Source organism: Vulpes lagopus, chromosome 2 (assembly GCF_018345385.1).
Source record: "Vulpes lagopus strain Blue_001 chromosome 2, ASM1834538v1, whole genome shotgun sequence".
In the NCBI taxonomy this organism is placed as follows: Eukaryota; Metazoa; Chordata; class Mammalia; order Carnivora; family Canidae; genus Vulpes; species Vulpes lagopus.
In genome coordinates, this window is record NC_054825.1 from 9799681 (window position 1) to 9809136 (window position 9456).

Consider the following 9456-nt stretch of genomic DNA (forward strand, 5'->3'; position numbering starts at 1 on the left):
GTGGTGATTCCTAAAATGTAACCTCTGGAAGGACTCAGTGAGTCCCCAGCAACAATTTCTTTCCACATCGAGGGAGATGGCTTTCTGCTGACTCTGCATCATTCGTGGCAGGTTCCTGGCTTTGCTGGCTCTCTCCTTGGCTCTCCCTTTCCTGGGGATGGCTGAGAGTGGGATCAAAGTCCATCCTTTCATCAGAGCTTGTAACCTACCGTGAGGAAAGAAAAAGAAAACAGCAGTCCTTTATACCCACCAGAGCCTTCTAGCATTCTCGCCCCTCAGGGCCAGCAGCTAAACTAATATTTCTGACAGTGTTCCTTCCTGAAGGAGCCCACCCGGGGGCGGGGGGACGGGGTGGGGAGGGGGGCACGGCATCTCTGCAGGTGGTGTCGAGTTCCCACACCTTCAGGTGGGCACAGGAACTGGGTACTAGGTACACATGGCTTCTAGAGGCTGCTTTGAAAGCCCCTGTTTGTGTTGGCTGGCTCCACGGGCACTTGAGTATCTGCCACGAGAGCCGGCCAGGCCGTTAGCTTGGTTTCCAAGGCCTTGAGTCTCGGTGTAGGAGGGATTCCTGAGCTCTGCTTCCTTCAAAGAAGGGGGACTGTAGCCCCTGGGACGTAGGAGCAGCGGCGAAGCCTGAGCTCTGTAGGCCGCATCCCGGAGGCTCGGGCCTGGCCCCCTTGCCCAGGATCCTGTCCTCTTTGCAGCAGGCCGGAGCACTGGTTCTGCTCAGAAGGCCCCAGTGTCTGCAGTCCCTCCTTTCTGCCTCCTGCTCTCTCCTGCCAGCAAAAATAAGAGCGTGAAGCAGCTTTGATGGTGGACCTCCCTCAAGACGCCGTGCTGTGTGCGGGCAGAGAGAGGGAGATTGTGGGTATGCATTTCAGCACATCTTTTACACCTTAGGCTTTATTTCTCCGGACTCTTTTTTGCAGAAATCCCCCACAGGGGTCCTGAGCAACTACCCTCAAAATAATACAGGTAAGATACCCTGCGACACTGGCTGGTTGGGACCGCCGACCGCATGTTCTATGCTGGAACAGGGGAAAGCCACCTTTCACGCTCTATAACAGGGACCCATGTGGGGCGCCTGGGTGGCTCGGTTGGTTAAGCATCCGGCTCTTGATTTCGGCCCAGGTCATGACCTCAGGGTGGTGAGACCGAGGCCGGTGTTGGGCTCCCTGCTCAGCGCAGAGTCTGCGAGAGATTCCCTCCCTCTCCCCCTCCCCATGCTTGCATGCTCTCTCCCTCTTTCTCTTCAGACAAACAAAAAACAGACCCATGTGAAAACATGCTCAGTTACCTTTTAATTTTATTATGGTAAAATACATATACTATAAAATTTGCCATCTTGGGGCAGCCCCCGTGGCTCAGCGGTTTAGCATGGCCTTCACCCCGGGGCAGATCCTGGAGACCCCGGATAGAGTCCCACGTCGGGCTCCCTGCATGGAGCCTGCTTCTCCCTCTGCCTCTCTCTCTATCATGAATAAATAAATAAAATCTTTAAAAAAAAAAAAAAGAACCTTATAAAAAAATTGCCATCTTAACAGTTTTAAATGGGACAGCTTGGTGGCATTTGGTGCATTCGCAACCCTGTGCAGCCATCATCACTGTCTACTTCCAGAACATTTTTATCACCCTTAAAAGGAGCCTTATCTCCATCAGAAGTCACCTCCACCCTCCTCCCCCAAACACTAGCAACCACCATTCAGATTTCTCTCTCTACAGATGTCCCTATTCTGCATATTTTGTGTAAATAGAGTCATACAATAGCTACCCTTCCTGCTTGGCTTCCTTCACCTGCTTCCAGGTTCATCCGTGAGGTGGCAGGTACCAGAAGGACCATTCAAAGTCCTATTTTCTCTCCTTTGAACTTCTGTTCCCACCCATACCTTCACTCTGGTTCAAGACCTTTTTTTTTTTTTTAAGATTTTATTTACTTATTCATGAGAGACACAGAGAAAACCAGAGACACAAACAGAGGGAGAAACTCCCTGTGAGGAGCCTGATGTGGGACTCGATCTCTGGACCCTGGGATCAATCCCTGAGCCAAAGGCAGATGCTCAAACCCTGAGCCACCCAGGTGCTCCTGGTTCAAGACCTTCTGAGGTCATGACTCATCTAAATTTAATTCCTCCTAACTTGCTCCCCTCCCATCTGGCCAGCAACCCCCAAACCCTACCCAAGAGCCACCTGCACTGAGATCCCCCAAAGGACTGATTAAGACTGCAGCTTCCCAGCCTCTCTCCAGGGCTCCACACCTCCTAAGCTGCTCTCTCTGGGGATGAAGACAGAAAATCTGCATTTCTAACAAGCTCCCTGGTCTGTGATGCGCACACGTGTGTGTCACTGAGGCTGTGCCACTGGGGTCGAGCACTGCTCTCACACACCTTGGTCAAATCCCTTGGGCTTCATCCTCACCTATGGCCCTCCCCCCCCAACTCAAATGCCCATCTCCTGTGATCTGTAAGATCTTCCTTGCTTCTGGGCTCGAAACCATCCCTCCTAGACTGTAAGCAACCTGAGAGCAGCGTTCAGGCTGCTCTTAGTATCCGTTGAATAAAATTCATTCCCAGAACTCACTCACATGCAGGTGCTATGCTCAGTGCTTCTTGTCAATCACCGCATTTAACCCTCACAGAACAGGTGAATGCAAGGTCATATCCCCAAACACCTGCAACGGCTACCTTTCCAGGAAGCGCCAGGGTGTTTCCGCTCATGACAGATGGAGATTGAGCCCTCAGCCTAAATCATGGAGCCTTGCATGAGTAAGTAAAATTGATTAAAAAGGGGGGAGGGGGCTCTCCTAAACTCATTGGTGATGAAAAAGTGTCATGGTGCTGGTAGGAGCATGCTCATTTTAAAACAAATATTAGTAGCTTCTAAGGAGGAGATGTGTCTCACTGAGCTGGGCTTTCAATCCCTGCAAAGGGCATCCTCCCGAGCCCCAGCTCTGCACTTCCTCCCAGGTGCCTGGTGACCTTCTCTGTGCCAGAGGCTTCCTATGTGGAAGGGGTTCATGTTCCCTTCACCTCCTCCTTGGGTCTTACTTGGTTCACTTTTCTCAATCATGCTGCAAAGCTCAAGGTATGAGCCATTTGCTGTAAGAAAGGCACAAGCTAGGGGCTCCTGGGTGGCTCAGTTGGTTAAGCATCTGTCTTTGGCTCAGGTCATGATCCTGAGGTCCTGGGATGGAGCCTTGCATCAGACTCCCTGCTCAGTGGGGAGTCTGCTTCTCCTTCTCCCTCTCTACCTCCCCATTCTCGCTTTGTTCTCTCAAATAAATAAATAAAATCTTAAAAAAGAAAGAAAAGCACAAGTTAATTCATGATTGAGCTCCAGCAGCGTGGCCTATGGGATGTGTGGCCCATGTGGCTCCTGTCTGGTAGTCTAGGACAAGCCTTGGCCAAGAAAGTAAAGCTCTGAAGCAAAATGGAAACTTTCCTTACCTAGCAATTCCACTCCTAGGTATACATTCAAAATACTAGAAAACAGGGACTTCAGAGACTTACGTATCTGTGTTCCATGATTCACGATCACCAAAAGGTGGAAGCAGCCTAAGTGTCCATCGACAGACGAATATGGACAAACAAAATGTGGTCCATGCACACCAGGGAATATTATTCAGCCTTATAAAGAAGAACTGACACACATATATACGTGGATACAACGCGGATTAATCTTGGAAACATTATGCCAGGTGAAATAAGCCAGACACAGAATATTATATTATATGGTCTCACTTACATGAGATATCTCGAGTAGGCAAATTCATAGAGACGAAGAGTGGACCAGAGTTTACCAGGGGTCATGGGAGGGAAGAATGGAGAGTTATTGCTTAATGGAGACAGAGTCTCTATTTAAGGTGTTAAAAAAAAATTGGAAATAAACAGTAGTGATATTAGCACAACACTGTGAATGTAATTAATGCCACGGATTGCAATGGTAAACTTGATATGACTTATATTTTATCACAATTAAAAAAAATCTCAGCTTTCCTTTTCAGCCACTATAATGAAATAAAGCACTGTGGGTTTGCCAGATTCTGTTGTGGAATCCTTGGGTCTTAGGTCCCCTTTGAATAGGGTCTATTAGGAGCTCCCCGCTGTTGAGCGCATAATCTGTTTAACCTCCTACTTCCCAGTCCCAGCTGCTGTGGTCTGGGCTGAAAAGGATTTCTGGCTTTCTCTGAACGGCCCCAGGGAGAGTGTGGCCCAGCTGAGAGTCCACCCCTGGCCCGTAGGTCTTCCCAGCCCGTCTCAACCAGCAGATGAGCCCCGGGGCACGTCCCTTTCTGGGATCAGGCTGGTTATCCTGCAACGGCCACTAACTGGAATCCTCTTTCATTGTTAGAAATTCCCCGGTAACAGTCTGCCTGTGTCCTTTCAGGGCTGACGGACTTTCTGACAATGAACCAAGTATTGAATAAATGTCCAGATTGACCCCTAGCCTTGTGGAGCTCCCTACGGAGACTCTGTAGACCTGGCATAGTTAGGTCTTGCTCATCCTACAAGGGGTGAGGACAGCCACCAGGACTAGGGACAACAGCACTACTGGCGACAAGGCCCATGGTGAGGTTGATGGTTGTTCTCAAATACCACCGTATTCAGAGCACGTGGTTAGTCATCTTCAATCATCTCCAGTTTATTTACCCATTTCGTTGATTTTAGGAGCAAAAAAGTCCTCCAGCAATTAAATGCTGTCTCGAAGACCTCCGTGTGTCCCCAAAGCCTCACGTACTCTGGGCTATATGGAAAAACACCTGCTTTGCTCTCCTGAAAAGTCACTTATGGATATTTTATCTCATTTTGATTTTTAGCTTTAGTTTATCAAGCACATGTGTAGACTTATTAGGTGCCCAATAGGTGTCCGAGCTCTTTACAAATATCACCTCAACGAATCCTCCTTGTGGGTCTATGCAGTAGGTTCCCACCTGTTAACGCATCCATTTCACAGACGAAAAGACTGAGGCACAAGACCACCGAGATGCAGGTTCGGTACCCACGTCCGCCTGTTCACCTGCTCCCAGCACAGAGCAAGAGCAGGAAGGCTGGCGGCCTGCCTCTGTTTCCCCTTCTCTCCTTGTCAACCTGCTCTCCTTGGCTTCTGGTGAAACTGGCCAGGGGGGGCGTGGGCAGTGTCCTTTTCCCCCTGCCTTAAAGGCTCTCATCAGGAGTCGACGGCGGAGGGGAGGACAGAGTTTCCTGGGCCTCTGTGACACTGGTCCCCTAGCCAGGTGCCACAAGCCACTTTGAGAGCAGTGTTGAAATTCCTGGCAATGCAGCTATTGTTTAACACCGTTTCAAGAGGTGACTAAAATGCCATTGTTTAGGCCTGAATGAGGGCTGTGAATTGTCCCAAAGGCAGCAGCGGCTTCCTGGTTTTGATGTCTAGCTTCAGTGATGCGAGATGTTATCATGGGGGGAGACTGGGTGAAGGGTACGCCGCCCCCCTTTGCACTATTTTTGCAACTTCCTGTATATCTATAATTATTTCAAAATAAAAAAAGTTTTTAAAAATGCCATTGTTTGAGAGCCAGGGAAGTGTAGCCCCTTCTTCAGTCTCTCTGGGTGTTTTTCTCCACTCCTGAGCTTCCTGCCAGGGGACTTCTGCGAGGGCCCCGTGGTCAGCCTCAGGGCTGTGCTGGCCTCTGTCAGAGGCTGAGCCCCCTTCTGGGCACCAGCCCCCCTTGTCCCTACACTGGGGGTTCTCTTTTCTGCTCCAGAGCCGGGTGTTTTAAGCTGTTTCCTTGGGTGCCACCTGGGGCCTGTGCTACTTTCCCATAAATCTTGGGCACCTTAAAGACTCCCAGCCTCCCACCCCAGCTTCCTGGGGGTCTGGCCTTCTAGTCCTCCTCTGTGCACCTCACATAGGCTGTGTCATTGGGTTTCTCAGCAGCAAGGATTCTGACCAGGGAAGTGCAGGTGGCTGTGGGGAGGGGCAGGGACACCCCAGGTGGAGGGAACCCCAGAAGCCCAGGCACAGTGGCAGGACCTATGGGCCAGTGGGAGCAACAGATGGTCCCAGAGCTGGACCATCCTGTGGGAGCCAGGGTGTAGATAAGACATTCTGAGACATTCTGAGGAAAGGAGCTTCTCAAGCGCAGTAAAACAGTCTGTTCTTCCTTCACGCTCCGGGCCTCAGGGGCTGTCATCTTGTGCAGGTTCTAGGAAGCGTGTAAAATAGCTTCTATTTCCGTGCCGGGCTGCCGGAGCCTAGCCTTAGTGCCTCAACTACCTCAGACTTGGGGCCTCTCTGTACCCTGGTGTTTGGGGCTGGGGCCCCTTTGGCAGGGGGTTAGCAAGTCACAATGGGAACTTGTGGCACCAACAGTGAAGTCCCTAAACCCACAGGGCAGGAAGTCCCTGTGCATTGGATTTGGCCAGAGTGCCTCGGGTTTAGGGGTGCTTTGGGATATCTGAAACTCGAGGCCCTGATTAGGAGGTGGGGGGTTCAGTTCCAGGGCATCTTCTCTCTCCACCTCGCTCAGATTCGACTTCAGAGCTCCGGGTTTTCCAGTGCTTTGGGAAACGAGCCTGACATCCCAAGCTCTGTGCCAGCAAACCCCCTCCCGTTGTCCTGAGAAGCCAGACAACTGTCTCCACAAAGGACCACAGGGTCCCCTCCCTGACCTTTCTTCCCCTTACAGCCTGTTTCTCTCCTTGGATCAGGTGAGGAGGAGGGTCCTCCCTCCACCCCCATCTCAGGCCTCGCCTACTTTTTTTGTGATTCCTTCCCTCTAGATGGCCAGCAGCTTTTCACAGGCTGTTTCTGAATGTTGGTCCCCAATCTGAGCTGACTGATCCTCCTGTGGCTGGCGGCATTGGGTCACAAAGGTTGGCACCTTAATTTTCTCCCTAAGAGGCTCCATAAGCTCCCTGAGTGGGACTGTGGGGTCTCCCGAGGAGGCCGCCCATCCTGAATCCGGGATTCCCACCACCAGGCACCACAGACCTTGTTCTAACTAACAGGAAGCCCCCTGAGGCCTGGTCAACACAGGCTGCAGGAGGAGCGGCCAGGTGCCCCCTGGGACCAGAGGGCCCTCCGTGTGACAGCAGCCTCCAGCTCCAGGAAGCTGAGTGTGAGGAAAAGCAGGATCTCAGCTTAACCTCATTAAACAAGTGGGGAAGGAAGGGGTGCCTGGGTGGCTCAGTTGAGTGTCCAACTCTTGGTTTTGGTTCAGGTCACGATCTTGGGCCCTGCGTCGGGGAGGGGGTCCCCCACTTAGCAGGGAGTCTGCTTGTCTTCCCCTCTCTCTACCCCTCCCCCCACTCATGCTCAGTCTCTCTCTAAAATAAATCTTTAAAAAAAAAAGAAGTGGTGAAAGAAAAGGAAGACGTCACACTGTATTTTATGTGGTGACAGTAAAGGTGACATCACCCATAGATGGGTGCTCTGCGTGCTAAGACCCTGGCCCAACTTCAGGTCCAGTAGTATTAGGACTGGCTTAGTGACACTAGCTAATACTTCCCTGCCACCACGGTCTTTTTTTTTTTTTTTTTTTTTTTTTAATTTCTATCTATTTATTATAGCCACAGAGAGAGAGAGAGGCAGAGACACAGGCAGAGGGAGAGAAGCAGGCTCCATGCACCGGGAGCCCGACGTGGGACCCGATCCCGGGTCTCCAGGATCGCGCCCTGGACCAAAGGCAGGCGCCAAACCGCTGCGCCACCCAGGGATCCCTACCACCACGGTCTTGAGTGCTTGTCACCTAGTAGCTCAGCTAATCCTCATGACAGTCCCATTTTATGGATGGAAACTGAGATCTAACCACTAGGGGATTTGAACCTATATGGCCTGGCTCCAAGGTCCTTGCTATTAACCACTAAGCATCAGTTAATAATATTAGATAATAGATATTAAAATCAAATATTAAATATAGAAACATATTAGACATTTATACATACAATAAATTTAATAATTGTTATATATATTATACTATTGTATATAATTATATATTAAATATATGGTTTTGTATAGTACAACTATATAATTTTACATTATGTGAAATTTTGATACTTAAATAATTTAATATTAACATGATAATTTAATACTGATAAAATATTTGCTAAAAGTCCTTATTAGGTGTCAGGCACCATGCTTTGAAATACATCACCCTGCATCCTTCTGGGGAAGGTGTTTTATGCTCGTTTTACGGGTACAGAAATGAGGTTCAGTTCAGCACAGGATTCAGTCTCAGGCTTCTCTGCTTCCGTCTCCTGCTCCTTATTTTGGGGTTATCCAGGTGGAAGGGAAACTGTCAAATGCTGCCTCAGGGGGGAACCCCAGCAGTACTGTACCAGGTGCTTCCTGGTGTGTAGTAGGGGCTCAGTCTTTGCTGTCCAGTGGCCTCCAGGCAGCCACCTTGCACTTTTCTGATTCTTGGCTGAGTATCTTTCCCTGATGGAGTGACTTGCCCAGTATATGAACCCAATATGGCCAGACTTGAATGCCACCCCCATGTCTCACATCCCACCCACCCTGCATCTCCAGGATATCAGGACCTTCCTCAGCTGCCCTCCCTGTCACCCACCCCCATTTTCTTGAAATCTTGAGGTCATCTTTGATTCAGTTTTCCCCATTCGCCCTTAATCCCAATAGTTACCAAGTCAGAGAAAAGCAATGACCCTTGGGACACACTTGTGGCTGTCTAGTGGGGAAAATCCTGGAGTGGCCAGATGAGATCCTAGATCCCCCAGTCTTTTTTCCCAGGTCCATACTATCATCTGATAAACTGAAATCCTCATGTACTGAAGACACTGTGCTCTACGCCAAACCTGAGCCTCCCTCTCCAGCCTTCATGGGCTTCAGTGGTTGTGCCACTATGAACTCAACGTTTGTTGAGTCACATGCTGAAGCCCCAACCCCCGTTGTGATGGTATTTGGAGATGGGGCCTCTGGGTGGGGGTTAGGTTTAGATGAAGCCATGAGGGGATGGCCAGCCACCCACTACAAAAGGATAAAAGTTTTCAAAGCAGAAAGTCAAGAGGGACCAAAGGGAAGCAGACTCACCTGACCTACTTTCCTTCCCCAGAGGTGACCAGTGCTCCCCCTTGACTTGATGGGAATATTCCAGAGATAGTCTACACATACTCCATCACACATGCAAATGCTCTCCTACTTCTTTTTACCTGCACAGTAGCACATTGTCCTCACTGTTTGGTGCTCGGTTTAAGCAAATACCTCAGATACTGTTTCCTTCATTCTTCTTCATGGTCCGCATGACCCATGATGGACCAAACCAGCCTCCTAATAATGTACATGTAGGATGTTGGCAGTGTTTTTGAGTCCTATTAATCTGGAAGGTGAAATATGGTGTCTAACAGGATTTAAATTATGCCATTTTTTTTTTCATGAGGAAGGTTGAGCATCTCTTTATACTTAAGGAAAGTCATTGGGATGTGGTTTTCTATGGATTTACTGGACAAGTCGTAGCTCCCAGCTCTTTGGGCCTCCATG